The 13,503-nt window shown below is 44.2% G+C and overlaps 1 pseudogene; it reads right to left on the reverse strand.

Annotated features, from left to right (window-relative positions):
* Nucleotides 1-5,243: 5,243 nt before the first annotated feature.
* On the reverse strand, nucleotides 5,244-9,959 carry LOC116451717 (annotated as a pseudogene).
* Between the last annotated feature and the right edge of the window lie 3,544 nt (nucleotides 9,960-13,503).

The following is a 13,503-nucleotide window of genomic DNA, read 5'->3' on the forward strand; positions in this document are numbered from 1 at the left end:
CCTCCCTGAACTGAGGGGCCCAGAGTCAGTCCATTGCAGTCAGCAGTGCAGTCAGTCCAGCTTCCCAGTCCCAGTGATGAGGCAGGTGGAGTGACAAGCAGAAATCCAGCTGGAAATCCAGGGAAGCTCAGTGCTGGGTGTAAGGGCCAGTGCTGTGTCACCACTGTCTTAAGAGTTGCCAGACATCTCCCTACTGGGAAATGGCATCACCCCAGCTCCTGCAGCCGCTCCCAAGTACTCCCAGGACCTTTGGATCCCAGCACTTTTTTATCAGCATTTCTCTCTGAATTTTGAAGGCTGAAAGTTTCCATACACAACCAAGTAATTGTTTTCTTGGTTTTCATGAACGTTAAAACTTAGTGCTTTGCTCCCCAGGAAACAAACGGCCTCATTAGGCTCTCTACCCATAACCCTCTTCCTCTGAACCTTTTGGGAAGCAGGATATTGCACAGCTATTGCTCTAACATGTTTTTCAAATTACACATTTTGGCTTTTTTCTCTATTCATGTCTATTTCTGCAATTTACATCATGACTTCTAACTTTAGATGAATGTAAACCACATCTGTCTCGTGCCTCCTCTGATTGTGGAGGAGCAGAAAAAAGGCTCCTCGCACCGAGCCAGTCATTAATAAAGCCCACAAAGCAGTGATACAACAGCCAGTATTCAATCTGCAAATGGTTATTTATTCTCCTGAAGGCCTGCAGCCGTTTCTGTGCTCTGTTAGTGTTTGAAGTTAATTGGAGGCAAACTGTCTGTTCTGCATGAAACACTCCATCCAACCCCTCTGATTTTCCAAAGCTCCATACTTTTATTCGGATCAATACACGACCACTAGAATTTTCTTGGAGTTATTAACTAGCCAAATATTTGGAACAAAATGGCTGGTTGACTTTACAGGACTAATGAACAACTGAAAATAATAATTCAAGAGACAAACACTTGAAGGAAAGCAGCCACGTTTCTCTCTGTTCATGGAGGAGTTCTGACGACGTGCATGCTGTCAATGGCATTAGAAACTCAAATTCCTTCCTAAACTGGGCATTTTGACTTTTCCATGGACATTTACATGGCCTTATCTCAGAAAAAAAAATACTAACAGCATGTAAATTATTTTAACTATGCTGTAATAGCATTTTGAGGAGCAGAGGAAGCTGCTGTATCGGGGTGTCTATTGTGAGCCTGAGGAGGGTTTCAAAGGAGTCCCCGCTGTGTCAGGAGGGGAAAGGCACTCTCTCCCCGCGACACTTTAGGCATCATTACCTTGGGAAATGAAAGGTATTGATGGAGATTACACAGGGATCTCCCTCTTCATTTTCCTGACAAAGTACAAGGGCCTCTTTGAAAGGAGTTCAAAAGACAGGCAGGCACACAGAACTGCAGCAGGTACCAGCCTTTACTTCTGAAGAGTTGACTTCAGAGTCTGCTTAAATAGACGAGAAATTGTAACAGCTATTCTGTAACAGTTCATCCAGCTCCAGCTCCCCCATCTGCAAGCCTTCCAAGGCTCCATCCCGGCTCCAATTCAATCACCACAATGTTGTCGTGTGAGTGCTGTGGGGCAGAGCCATCGTCTCAGAGTGCAATGTGACATCGTCTCTGTGTCAGCCCTTGAACAACACCAGTTTCCAGGAGACTTTCATGACCCCATCCCCTGAAACAAAAGCCATGTGAGATTGAGACAGCATGGCAGCAAGGAGAAAAACACTGCCAAGGGTTTTGGGGGATTGTGTTCCCCGTGGAGGTGGAGAGCTTAAACCCCTGTGGGTCCTGCTGTGGTAAAGGAGTTGTGGTAGGGGATTTAAGAGTAGCCAGGTGGAGTTGCTGCCAGCTGTAGTCACCAAGGACAGTTGCCATTAGTCCTTCTACGCTGCTTTAAACCTCCCTGAGATTTGCTCTGACACTGCACTGGTGACTGTGGGGGTCTTTCTTTCCTCTGAGAGTAAAACCACACTGAGCGTATCCCTCTTGCTCTGCACACATCCGCTAGAACTCCCATGTCACCATGCCATCCGTGGGCTTTGTGCTGACAGTAACACCATGGTGTGAGAGCAGCAGCCAAAGGACTGGAGACACAGAAGGAGTATCTGTCTGGCTGTTGAAGGGTAAGGGAGCCCTTTTCCCTCAGAAGTGTTGCAATAAAGATATTACTATTTTTAAAATGGCACCAGTGGAAAAGCAACAAAGGGATTTGTTATATTTCTGATGAATGCTGGTCTGTTTGGGAGCTCTTTGCAAGAACAAACATCAAGGATCTCAGAAATGTTAACATTTTCAGTGTTTCTGGTTATATGCACAGGTTTTGGGGGGTGGGTGTAACAAAATAAGCCTTGGGCTTTTAAAAATGGCTGTTATTGATGTCACAGCACAAAATCAACAAGAAAAGGGGCCAAAAGTATTTGATTTAGGCAGCACAACATCTCTTCTCGTTTTATCCAAAACAAAGCATACATTAAACCAATAGAGTTATTGCACCAATCTCTCATTTAATCTTCTAGGATCATAAAACTTTCAGTTTCTCTGTGGGGCTGTTCTAGCCACACACAGCACTTGAGATTTCTGTGTTTATAGAACAGAACCCACCTCTCTTCTTTGAAATTGCTTTGGCTCCTTAGTCGCCATCCAAACAATCTTTTCCTCAGCAGGCAAACAAGCACTTATTTTACAGTCAGTGAAATATGTTTCTTTCAAAAAGGATACAGAAAACATTTTCTAGATATTTATTCTTTTTTTTCTTAAGTAATAAAAGAGAAGCAATGGTTCATATGACTTCTATTTTAGTTGTTTAAAAAAATTGTTACAAGGCTCCATATTTTAAACGGAAATTTGATCTTTACAGTTTTCTACTAAATGAGGCATAAAAGTATTATATGTTAGGTGTTGAAAATAATGAAAGCTATCAGAAGTACAGTTTAAAAGCATGTCTGTAGAGACTTTATGAAGAGGAGAAACCTAGTGATACATTTGTGTAAAATAATGAACAGTGCAGAACAGGCCAACCAAGCGTTCCCGTTTCTTCTTAACTTATGATAAAGGAATGGGGAGAGCTTTTGAAATTGGAAATACTAATTTTCTTCAGATTTGGAAAGTGAAATGGAAATATAACCATTCAAAGCTCAGAGGAAGAAATACCTCCAGCTTTACTGCCAGTTGATCACAGAGCACCACAGGATATCTGCAAGTATCCAAAATCCACTAAAACTTCCCATGGATAATGCACCCATCTAAAAAACTGTGTCAGGATGAAAAAAAAAATAGGAGCTAAACAACTTCCTGTCTAAAGAATAAACTGTCTAAAAGGCTAGGAAAAGTTCCCCAAGGCCCTGTATCACCCTAGGAGTGTATTAGAGAGGATTGAATCCAGTGCTGATGGCTATTAAAGGCAAAGTCTTGATGAAGTCTGACTCTTCATAGGATCCAGAATATATTTCCTTTAAGTAAACATTTGGGTCCTACTCATTTCTTTCCTTAGGAATATCAGGAATAATGTGTCGTTATTCCCAATGTAGCTGGAGCTGTCCCCAGTGAGCCAGAAAAATGGTCTTGCCTCAAGAAAGATTCTGAGTTTTCTCCCACTGTTTGTAAGTTGTCTTCTCTATTTACTTGCACAAACCCCTGTGGAGCCCTGAGTATGGTCTGTCTGTGGCACACTCACGACATCTTCCTGAAATGAATCAGGATAACTCCCTCCTTCCTTTTATGAGCATGTTGATGCTTTTGATCCATGTTGGGTGTTTTTTGCTGTTCCCAACGCAGTGTGTTTGCTCAGATCCCTTCACAACTTGTGAAGTACAGAAATGTGTTTCACTGAATGGTGAAATCATTCATTAATAAGGAGCTGCCCCTTATGAAGGCATCACCAGGTGGAATTAGAGTGTCCTTTGTGCTGAGCCTGTTCACGATGACAAGCCTGACTTGATCTATGTGGTTTGTGAAGGAAAAGCTACCCAAAGCTCTGGCACTTGAGGGTGCAGCTCTGAACTGAGATTTTGCCAGCAGCAGCAGTGAAGCCTCCTCAACAACAGTAATTATGTATGTGATGGGAGGCAGGTAAAGGCTGCTTCTCACTTCCCACCTGAATGATGAAAGAAGTGAGGTATAAAGAGATTAAAAGGAATACCTGAAGATGGGTATCTCCCAACCCAGCAGAGTCACTCACTGTTCAGTGTTCCTGAAAATTCAGAACAGTCAGGCATGACTTGGGGTGCCCTAAAATATTCTCAACCCAAGACCAGTGAACTGGACTGAGATAAGCATCTGTTCCTGTCTCTCTGAAACTGCATCTTCCAGCACAGCTGCCCCATAGCTGTCACCAAAACAGCAGGACTGCAGGGTGGCCCCATACCATAACTTAATCTTTTTTCAGGAAATTAGACCCAGCAAGGAAAGAGAATCTTCAAGTCAAGGTCTTGGCCCATATTCTCTCGCTGACCCTGTCTGAAGTCTCTGCCCTACAGTGCGGACAGGAGGCACACACCTCACACACACAGCTGTACATTACCTGGCACAGGCTGGGATTTGGTCACTGTGTAGCTGCAGCAGCAAGGACCTCTGGGAGCGTGGGATAAGGTTCCTTGGGAAAACTGAGCCTCACTATCTCAGCAGTGCTGGTCCTCACCCCTGCCTGATTAAAGCTCCCTCAAAAGGCTGACAGAAGTTATGTGTTGGAGTGAAAGCTCCTCTGGACTCAGGCCCAGAGGGAAGCCAAAGCACAGGGGTTGAATTAAAACCTTTGGACAAGCTGAGATACATGAAGCCACACCAAAGTGAAATAGAAATACAGATTTTTTAACTTTTAGTAGAAATATATGCTAAGTGTCTTAAACATTAAAAAGCTGTAGCAGAGACCTTAAACACAGTTCTTACTGCAGCAGAGTTACCTTTTCACAGAACTCTTTAGTTTAGACAAAATATAGATAGAATTATACTGTTCACATTTTTTAGATAGAGTGTTCACATAAACAATAAGAGCTGATAGAAACTGTACACACAAATCTGTGTAATACCTGTGTAACACTTGTGTAAGGCTTACGACTGGTAGAATTAGACCAGGATAGGTTAAGAAAAAGAAAACTAGAATCATGTGTTAATCTTATTGGTTAATTAGCAAATATAATCCACACTTCTGTAAGAAAAGATAGAGAGCATATAGAAGAAGAAGCTGTTTTCTGCCTGCTGTTTGCTGTTACTGCTTGCCTTTATCATGTAACCCCCTTCGAACTCTGCCTTCAAGAAAGCTATGAGACTATGAAATAAAGAACTTAGCAGAACAGCAGCCTCCTCTGCTCTATTGCCCTGGTCTGAGAAGGAAGGGTAACCCATCCAAGCTCAACAGTTATGGACACATTTTTCACTGCAGGAGCAAAGGGCAGCACAGTGCCAGGGGTGAAAGCAAGAGTCAGCAGTTTCTCTCCTGGCACACCACAGCTGGTTGTCTCAATAATGGTAGAGCTTTACTGGGTAGGAGACATCAGAGTCTTCTCAAAGATGATCTCAGAATGCAAAATGAACAGGATCCCAGGACCTGGGATCCATGATAAATTCCACTAATTTCTCCCAAAGCACTGGTTTTTCAATATTGCCTCCTACAAACTAATTAAATACATATTTTTAAGAGATAGCCACCAGAACAAGCCACTCCTTGCACTCATATCTTCCCCTGGAGATGCAATGAGCAACAGGAGAGCTTGTCTGGGAAATACAGAACACATCTGAATCCCTCCAGAGTCTTGCTCATTCTCCTGCTCTGCAGTGTCTGTGAAAACAAGGAGGCTCAGTTGTGCTGTCCAGTGTCATGTCTGAGGGATGTCTGGGATGCTGACAGTGTTGCAGCAGTGCCGTACCATCAGAGCACGGGTAGGGGAGAAATGGGCCAGCTTCCCTTTCAGTGGGAGCTGCTGGCTTACACCACACTGCTGCTCTGGGACAAGTACTGGAATGCCACCCCAGCAAGGAGGCACTTAGCTTGAAAACAATAACCAGCTCCCACTGTCAAGTATAAAAGGTGCAATCCTAGTCTCAGATGTTAATCTGGTTTCAAACAGCAACTGGGTGGAGGATCAAGTACCCTGACACAGCGACATTCAGCACAACTCTATCTCCTGGTGTTTTGAGCAGGATAATGCCATTACTGAGCACAATGCTGCTAATCTCGACTCCACTCTTTCCACTGACGGGGAGAACATCAAAGCTTTAACATCTGCACCTCCTGCCTGGTATCTGTCTACTGTCTCTCTCCACTCCTCTCCCTGTTCCCAGTCCATTTTGAGCTGAAATCCTTGCCTTATCACATTCAGCAGTTGTCTGATGATTGCAGGAATTAAAGGAACTTGGAGCTGTATCTTGGCGTGCATGACCACATTTCTAAATGTCTGCAAGTCTCTGTCAAGCTGAACTTGGTGCCAGGGTCTCTTTTCATATAATACCTTGGAGTGACTTGGCATATTCATCACTCTGGAGTGTCCCTGAACAGACCCAGAGTAGCACAGTTTGCATGGAGAGACACAGTCAAGCTGCCTCCAGCCTTCAGAGATCCACAGTCCTAGAGAGGTTTTGTGGACTGTGAAGTAGGATGGCAACCAGGAATGAAGTCCCATACCCATGCTTCCTTCCAACAAGCACTGACTTGTTTATACAGTCCTCTCTGATAATATAGTGTTGGAAAGTCCCAGCCAAAATAATTTCCTTGTCACACTGCAGGGCTGCACCTGTTTGTTAATGCCCAAAGGCATCTATCTCATATTTATTAGCACAATGACCCGTGAATGGAAGGAATGAGCCCTGTATAGCATTGTGGTGACCATGAAACTCAAATAGTCTTAGATGTTATAAAAGGGCTACAGAGATCCAAGAGACATTTTATTAACCCAGCAGGTTGAGCTACCCCAATGCCTACAGTACAACAGAGATAAGGATTTTAAAATCAAATAGACTGATAAGAGTGCACGCCCTCGTAACCCTGGCTTTAAAACATCAAATCTGCACTGCGTTACAGTCACTGCAACAACAACGGTATATTAAATTCTGCTTAGGAACCTCATTTTTAACTTGCTTTCATAGATGACCGGTTATCTGAATGCAGAGCTGAAGAATTTTTGCCACAGGATTAGTTTTTAAGTGGGCACAGGGAAAGGTGTGCATGCAAGAAAGAAGATTATTAATTTATTTCTCCTAAGATGGTGCAGGGTACCAGAAATATCAGAATATGTGGGAGTGTGACCAGACCTGATGAGAACAATGTAACAAAGGGGAGATACGTGCTGAGAAACAGAAAGCAGCTGCTCATTCATCCGTGGAATGGCCCCATAAGGATCCAAGGGGAATCTATGACTTGAAAGAGAACTTGAAGAGACAAAACAGTAATGAGTGCACTGGAAGGAACAAGGAGTTTCTGCCCCAGCTCTTCCATTTGACAGAACACCTGTGTAGCTGCTGCCATGACTGTTAGGGCTTGTTAATGAGAAGTCTCAACAAGAGAAAGAAAAGCTGCTGAAAAATTCCAGGCACTGTCACCGCTAAAAACCCTCCCACACCTGGATTTACAAACCACTACTTTTTTGAGAGTCTGGAATAAATATTTACCCCTGAGAATTCAAAATTTGCTTTTCTCTGAGTATTTAGCAGCACTTCCCACATAAGGTCTTCCTCCTAGATCCCCAGCTGATGGCAACACAATTATTGTAAGACAGTGTGTTCAATGACAATGCTTTTTGCTGCTGCAGCACAGATGACAGGTTTTACAAGCCTCTGGGTGCTGTACTTGTCCTGTCTCACAGAAGAGGAAAGCAAGGCTCAGCAGTCTAAGATCAGCTCATCTGGGATTTAACAAAACTGGAAGAGAGAACTAACTGAAAAGAACTGTACTTTATATCCACAAGGAAGTATAATGTAAGTGCTGTTCTTCAAGGAAAAGTGGAAGGTTGCCTGAACAGGAGCTACACAGGACAGTGAGAAGAAAGTGACTGCTGCACTCACAACAGGGATGGGGAGTGCAGAAACGTGAAGGCAGCACAAGAAATAGTCCTGAGGTTGACTCAGAGAATTTGTGAGGCACCAGGTTCCTGAGGAAAGGCAGGTTTGGACATGATCACTGTGGCCTCCTGTCACTTGTGTCCCTCTGTCCTAGAGAACCATGGTCATGCTGTGAACATACCCAGAGCTGCACACATAAGGCAACACCCACAAGGTGAAAAGTGAAAAACTCCACATTGGTGGAAACTTCTGCCTCATAATTATTTTCACCTGTGAGGGCTTGAACAATGCTGCAAATGCTGCTGCTTTTACTGGTGTAGAAACAGCCATGGATGAGTCAGAACATGGAAATAGCTCAGCTGACAGTGAAACAAAGACCCTGGTCTGCCATAGTGTAGAAGTAGTCACTGTGTTTGGAAAGAGTAGTTCCCAGCTGTGCATTCCACTATACAGAGCAACTGTTCAGAGAACCTAACATTTCTGTAGAACCTTGTTACCTCCTTCAGCCCTTTTGTTGCCTGCAAAACTTCCTTCCAAAGACACTTTCTTCCAAACCAGCACATTCCTTTCCCTTTTTCAATGTACTTGCAGGGCTTTTTCCCCACTCTGCTTAAATTATTTATTTAATCAGCTCATTTTTCTTCTGCTTTTCTACCCAGTACACACAGGGAATGACAAACTTGAATATTACTTGGCACTCTGGACAGGACTTGATGATGGATTTCTTGGACTGCTTGGCACATCTCCACTGCCAGATGAAGTACATGTGGTTGCAGTTGGAAAGGATCCCAAACGTCCTCTCAGAGGCTGGTGGTTTCTCATACACCACTTCCATACAGATGCTGCACACCTTGGCCTGACTGTCCTGGAAAGCAAAGGCCTTCTCCATGTCGAGCTCAAATGTTGCCATGCACATCATCTTGTGAGCTTTCCTCTCTTCTTGGTTGGAAGGGTGAAGCACCACATAGCTCACCCATGACCTTGTGGAGGTACAGGCAGCACTCTCCCAAGTGCCACATTCCCTCCAACATGTACAGACACAGCTGCTCCCTGTCACCACAGGAGCTCCCAGCGACCGGATCTTCCAGTCCACTGCAAAGTGCTTCCAAGTAGTAATGGGGTTTCACTTCCTGATTTTTATTTTGGTCACTGCACCACACCACAACCCTGAGGGCACCACGCCTCTGCTGCTCTTCATTCAAGCCACAGATTTCTGTCCCTGAGCGCCCTCTTCTTCTGCTTGCTCCGTGTGGTGGTGGGCCCACGCTCAGGGGCTGTGGGGGACTGCCAGGGGCAGCACAGTGGCTGTGGCTCCCCCCAGGGCTGTGAGCCTCATGTGATCACACCTGTACCAAGCGCTGTAGGCACACTGTCCCTTCTGGTAGTACTTGAAGACAGTGGAGGATTTGCTTGTAGGCAAATCATGTGAGAACAGACACTTGTTTCCCTCCCAACGTGCTCTCTGCACACAGTACCTGCACATCACCTGCTCCGTGCTCATCGTGGCAGCGCAGTCCTTGGCCCCTGGCTGTTGAATACAGAGTCCAGAGTACAGCAGCAAGAACAACCAGAGGTGCAGCAAATGAGACCTGCAAGGAGGCACAGAAAAAAGTGACTTGATTTAGTCTGGGGGAAGAGGTGCATGATAATACCTTTCATATAGGTAAAACTGCAGTATAAAAGGTAATAAACTATTATCTGTGTCTGCCAGGAGACAAGAAATGATAGGTTGCAGTAAGGGAGATTTGGTTACAATTAGGAAGGGCTCACATTAGACTGTGTGGGAAGCAGATGAAACCACCATCATATGAGCCTTGGAAGAGGTGAGACACCCTGTGATCAGGAATGGTTTAGCCAAAGAAGTTCCATCTCCCTCACATTTATTTCCTATGATCTTTTCTTATACTATGCACATGATGAAAATACACCAGAACCTCTCCCCACTTTCTGGGAGATGTGTGAGCAGTGCTTTAATAGCTGTGTCTCAGAGAGAAGCTCTTGCTGGGCTATTCTAGCTGCTTGGGTTGCAGTGACATTAGCACATGTCCTTTTAATGACATAATTAGAAAAACCAGGATTCCAAATGAACTGGAATATTATACTGGGTATTAACAACTCAGCTCTCACTGATTTTACATGAAGCCAGTTGGAATTTCACACAACAGACTGCAGTGCCAGGCAGACCTTACAAAGACTGTAATAAGACATCTTTGCCACTGTAGCAATCTCATGTTGCTGCACTCCTTGAAGCAACAGACCGTTTCAATCAGTTCTTGCCATGGTAGTTTTCTTACCTTACCTTTACTTAATTGGTTACTGCAGGGTTGTCTTGGAGACCTGAGATCTGCTCTTTGAAACCACTGGATTCTTATATGCAACCTAGGAAAGAGAAACGGGATTTCACACAGCAAAGTTGTCAGTAACAAAACTGGACCAAAAATGCTGAACCACTGCATAAGCATTAGCTGGGGTCCGGCAACACAGCCGCCTGCTGAGCTCAGCCGTGGAGATTGGCTCCCAGCAACTGAAGCCCTAAATTATTATTTTAATATATCATGTCTGAATTCTTATCTGAAGTCAGCTGCCACTGCTGAAGGCAAGTCAAACTTTACCCTGGCCTCATTGCCTGGGTTTGCTATTTCTGTATGTACACTCACCAAACCCTCAGGTTTGACTGCCCCCTCCCCAGTTTCCACATGCAGATCTCTTGCTGATTCCTCTTTGAAGGTTTTTGTTTCTGGTGCTCAAATCTTGGCTGACAGGAGTGCAGCCATGCTGTGTGCTGATTGCAGCTGGCAGGTGGATTAGAGCTCATTCAGATGTCTGTGAAATGCCTCTGCGAGACAGAAATGGCAGAACAATGGATTATTTCATCATGAAGAGCCCAGAAACTGATGCAGAGAGTCATGTTGAGGAGACAAACTGAGGAGCATGAAGACATAAAGCACATTTTTACTTCCACAAGCCTCACGAGATCTTTCCAGCTCAAAGTTTTGGGGATCTGCTGCCAGCTCCCTTCCTCCTCACCTAAGCTGGTTGATTTCTCCAAGGTACAGGATGTTCTCAGTTTTTTTCCAAAATGTGTGGGAGCTACAGTTGCCAAGTAACAAAACCTCATCACTCTTATCCTGAAATGCATAATTCCTCGTTTCTCTGTTTCATGGAATGGATGGATGAAGCTGTGATCTATGACACTTGTTCAGTATCAGGGTCATTTAGACTCCAGTCTTGCCCCTGGATAAATCTGTTGGATACAGAGTTCAGGGTGAGGAAGGGATCTGACTGCCCTTTTGTCTCTCACCTTCAAAAACAAAACTGGGGATGCATTTCACGATTCACTGAACTGACTCAGTGACCAGTGTAATGAGATTACATTAAGAATACAGCGATGCTGCAGCCAGAGAGAGGCAGTCTGACACTTTTTTCAAGAGGTGTCCTTCCTCCTCACCTACTGAAAAGCACTCATATGGTTGATCCCAAGCAAGGTCAGAACAAAGCAGATAGATCCCACTCCTTCACAGGAATTAGGAGCAAAATTCAGCTTATTGTGGTATTTGTGAAACTAAAGGAGGTCCACAGAAGGACAAACAAGATGATGAGGGATGAAGAAGCTTAGGAGACTTGACTTGAGGCAGGAGAGAAGAATGCTGGAAAATGAGGACAGCATCAACATTTGTAAAATGAAGAAGGCCCTAGGTAAGCTCTGGTTGAGCTGCTGCTCAGGAAGTTCATAGTCCTGGAACCAGCTGGCATTTGCTGACTCTAATAGGGGGTTGGTTTTAACAGATAAAAGGAAGTGCTTTTTTACACTGTGGAATTGAACTTCTGGAACTGGCTGCCATGGGAAGCAGACAGAACTGTCAGTGTCAGGGAGTAATTAGACAAAATCACAAACAAAAAGTCTAGACATAGACACTAAATGCCCTCGGCAGGGATGTCCACTTTAACACAGCTGATGTGACAATTGTGGCTGCTGTTAGAGATGTGAGGGGAACAGATGACTAAAGTGGCCAAGCAAGTGTGCTTTCCCTAAATAGCTTCTTTTATTGCCTCAATCTACAACAGAGTACTGGACATGATGGATCCAGGCTTGCTGTTATTTCTTACTTGTCTCTAATCTGATAGAGGCTCTGTTCCTCCTGCACCATGGCAGAGTTCACTCCCCTTTGATCCTGCTCCCAACAGAGCCAGCAATCTACCCCAGGTTACATGAAGAACCGTGTAACCTCCAGATTTCATCCAAGGGTTCATCCTCTCCTGAATATCTTGTTCTGTGTCCTAATTTCCTTCTTCCTTCCCTACACCAGCAAGAAGCACCATGTGGCTGAGCTGCTTGTGAATCTTGAAGATGAGCAGTGTCTGAAAGTTGGTGACACATTAGCAGAGTGACACAATGACAACTTCATGCCTGTGCACTTCAATAAGCTAGTTATAAACAAGAGGGTTTCTCCTCTAATGTTCCCAGTCCTTGCTACCACACTGGAGAGGACTGGACTAATGAAGATTTCCTCCTGTGAGCTCCATGAGGCATCTGCACTCTTCCTTCTGAACTCATTACAGTGAACAGAACATAGACCAGAAAAAGCATTCTTTGCTGGCTATAAATCACGAGTGACACTAAGATATTGCTATTAGCAGCAGAAAAATGCTTTCCTCCCCCAACCTCATCCAGCCCCGTGTACATTCAACACTTTGGCAAAGGGTGATGGGGTGTCTGGATGGAAAATTAAATAGAAGTTGTGTTGTCTGAAGATAAACTGGTACCTCCCTCGGTGTGAGTGACTTTGTCTTTTTCTGATTTGTCTTTTAACTTAAAAAACACTGAGACTAGAGATAAGGATGAGTTTTAAAACCCTAGCCTTTGTCCCCTCCCAGGCTCTCCTGAACAAATCCTGTCTCTGAAATGAGCTGAAAAAGATAAATATTCTGGCAGTAATATGCAATATTATTTTTGGCACTCGAAGAATCTCAAGCTAGATAAGGGAAAACTGAAAGGAAGACAAAGCTTTGGTTTTTTCAAATGCAAGGGACCAAATTCTGCTCACCCACATGAACCCAGAATCCTTTCTTTTTTTCCAGATTATTGCAGTAATTCCTGATTTTCACCAGAGTAGCTGATTATGGGGCCTTATTTAAAACCCAGCACATTCAGAGACCCTGGTGGAATCACACAATAACAGAACTGAAAGACAAAGGCATGCGAAGACAGCGCCAACTCCCCAGCTCCTGCCCAAAGGCTAATTTGGTTTCAGACCATGTTGGCTGTTAACAACGATAAGATTAACACCTGATATCAAGGGAAAGGCTGAACTGTCTGCCATCTCCTTCAGCAGAACAGAACTCATTCCAGCCCCTCCGGCATATTAGCATTTGCTAGAGGAATGGCCTCTTTCCTGGACTAGTATATATTTCCCTATAGAGCCTTTGTGCAAAGCTCAGAGCAGTGTTTCTGCTGATACATTTGTGAGTGTGTTGAATAAAACATGTGCCATTTGACATTGTTTGCTTGGGCTTCCATGGAGAATGGGAGAGG

Source organism: Corvus moneduloides, chromosome 15, assembly GCF_009650955.1.
Source record: "Corvus moneduloides isolate bCorMon1 chromosome 15, bCorMon1.pri, whole genome shotgun sequence".
NCBI classification, from domain to species: Eukaryota; Metazoa; Chordata; class Aves; order Passeriformes; family Corvidae; genus Corvus; species Corvus moneduloides.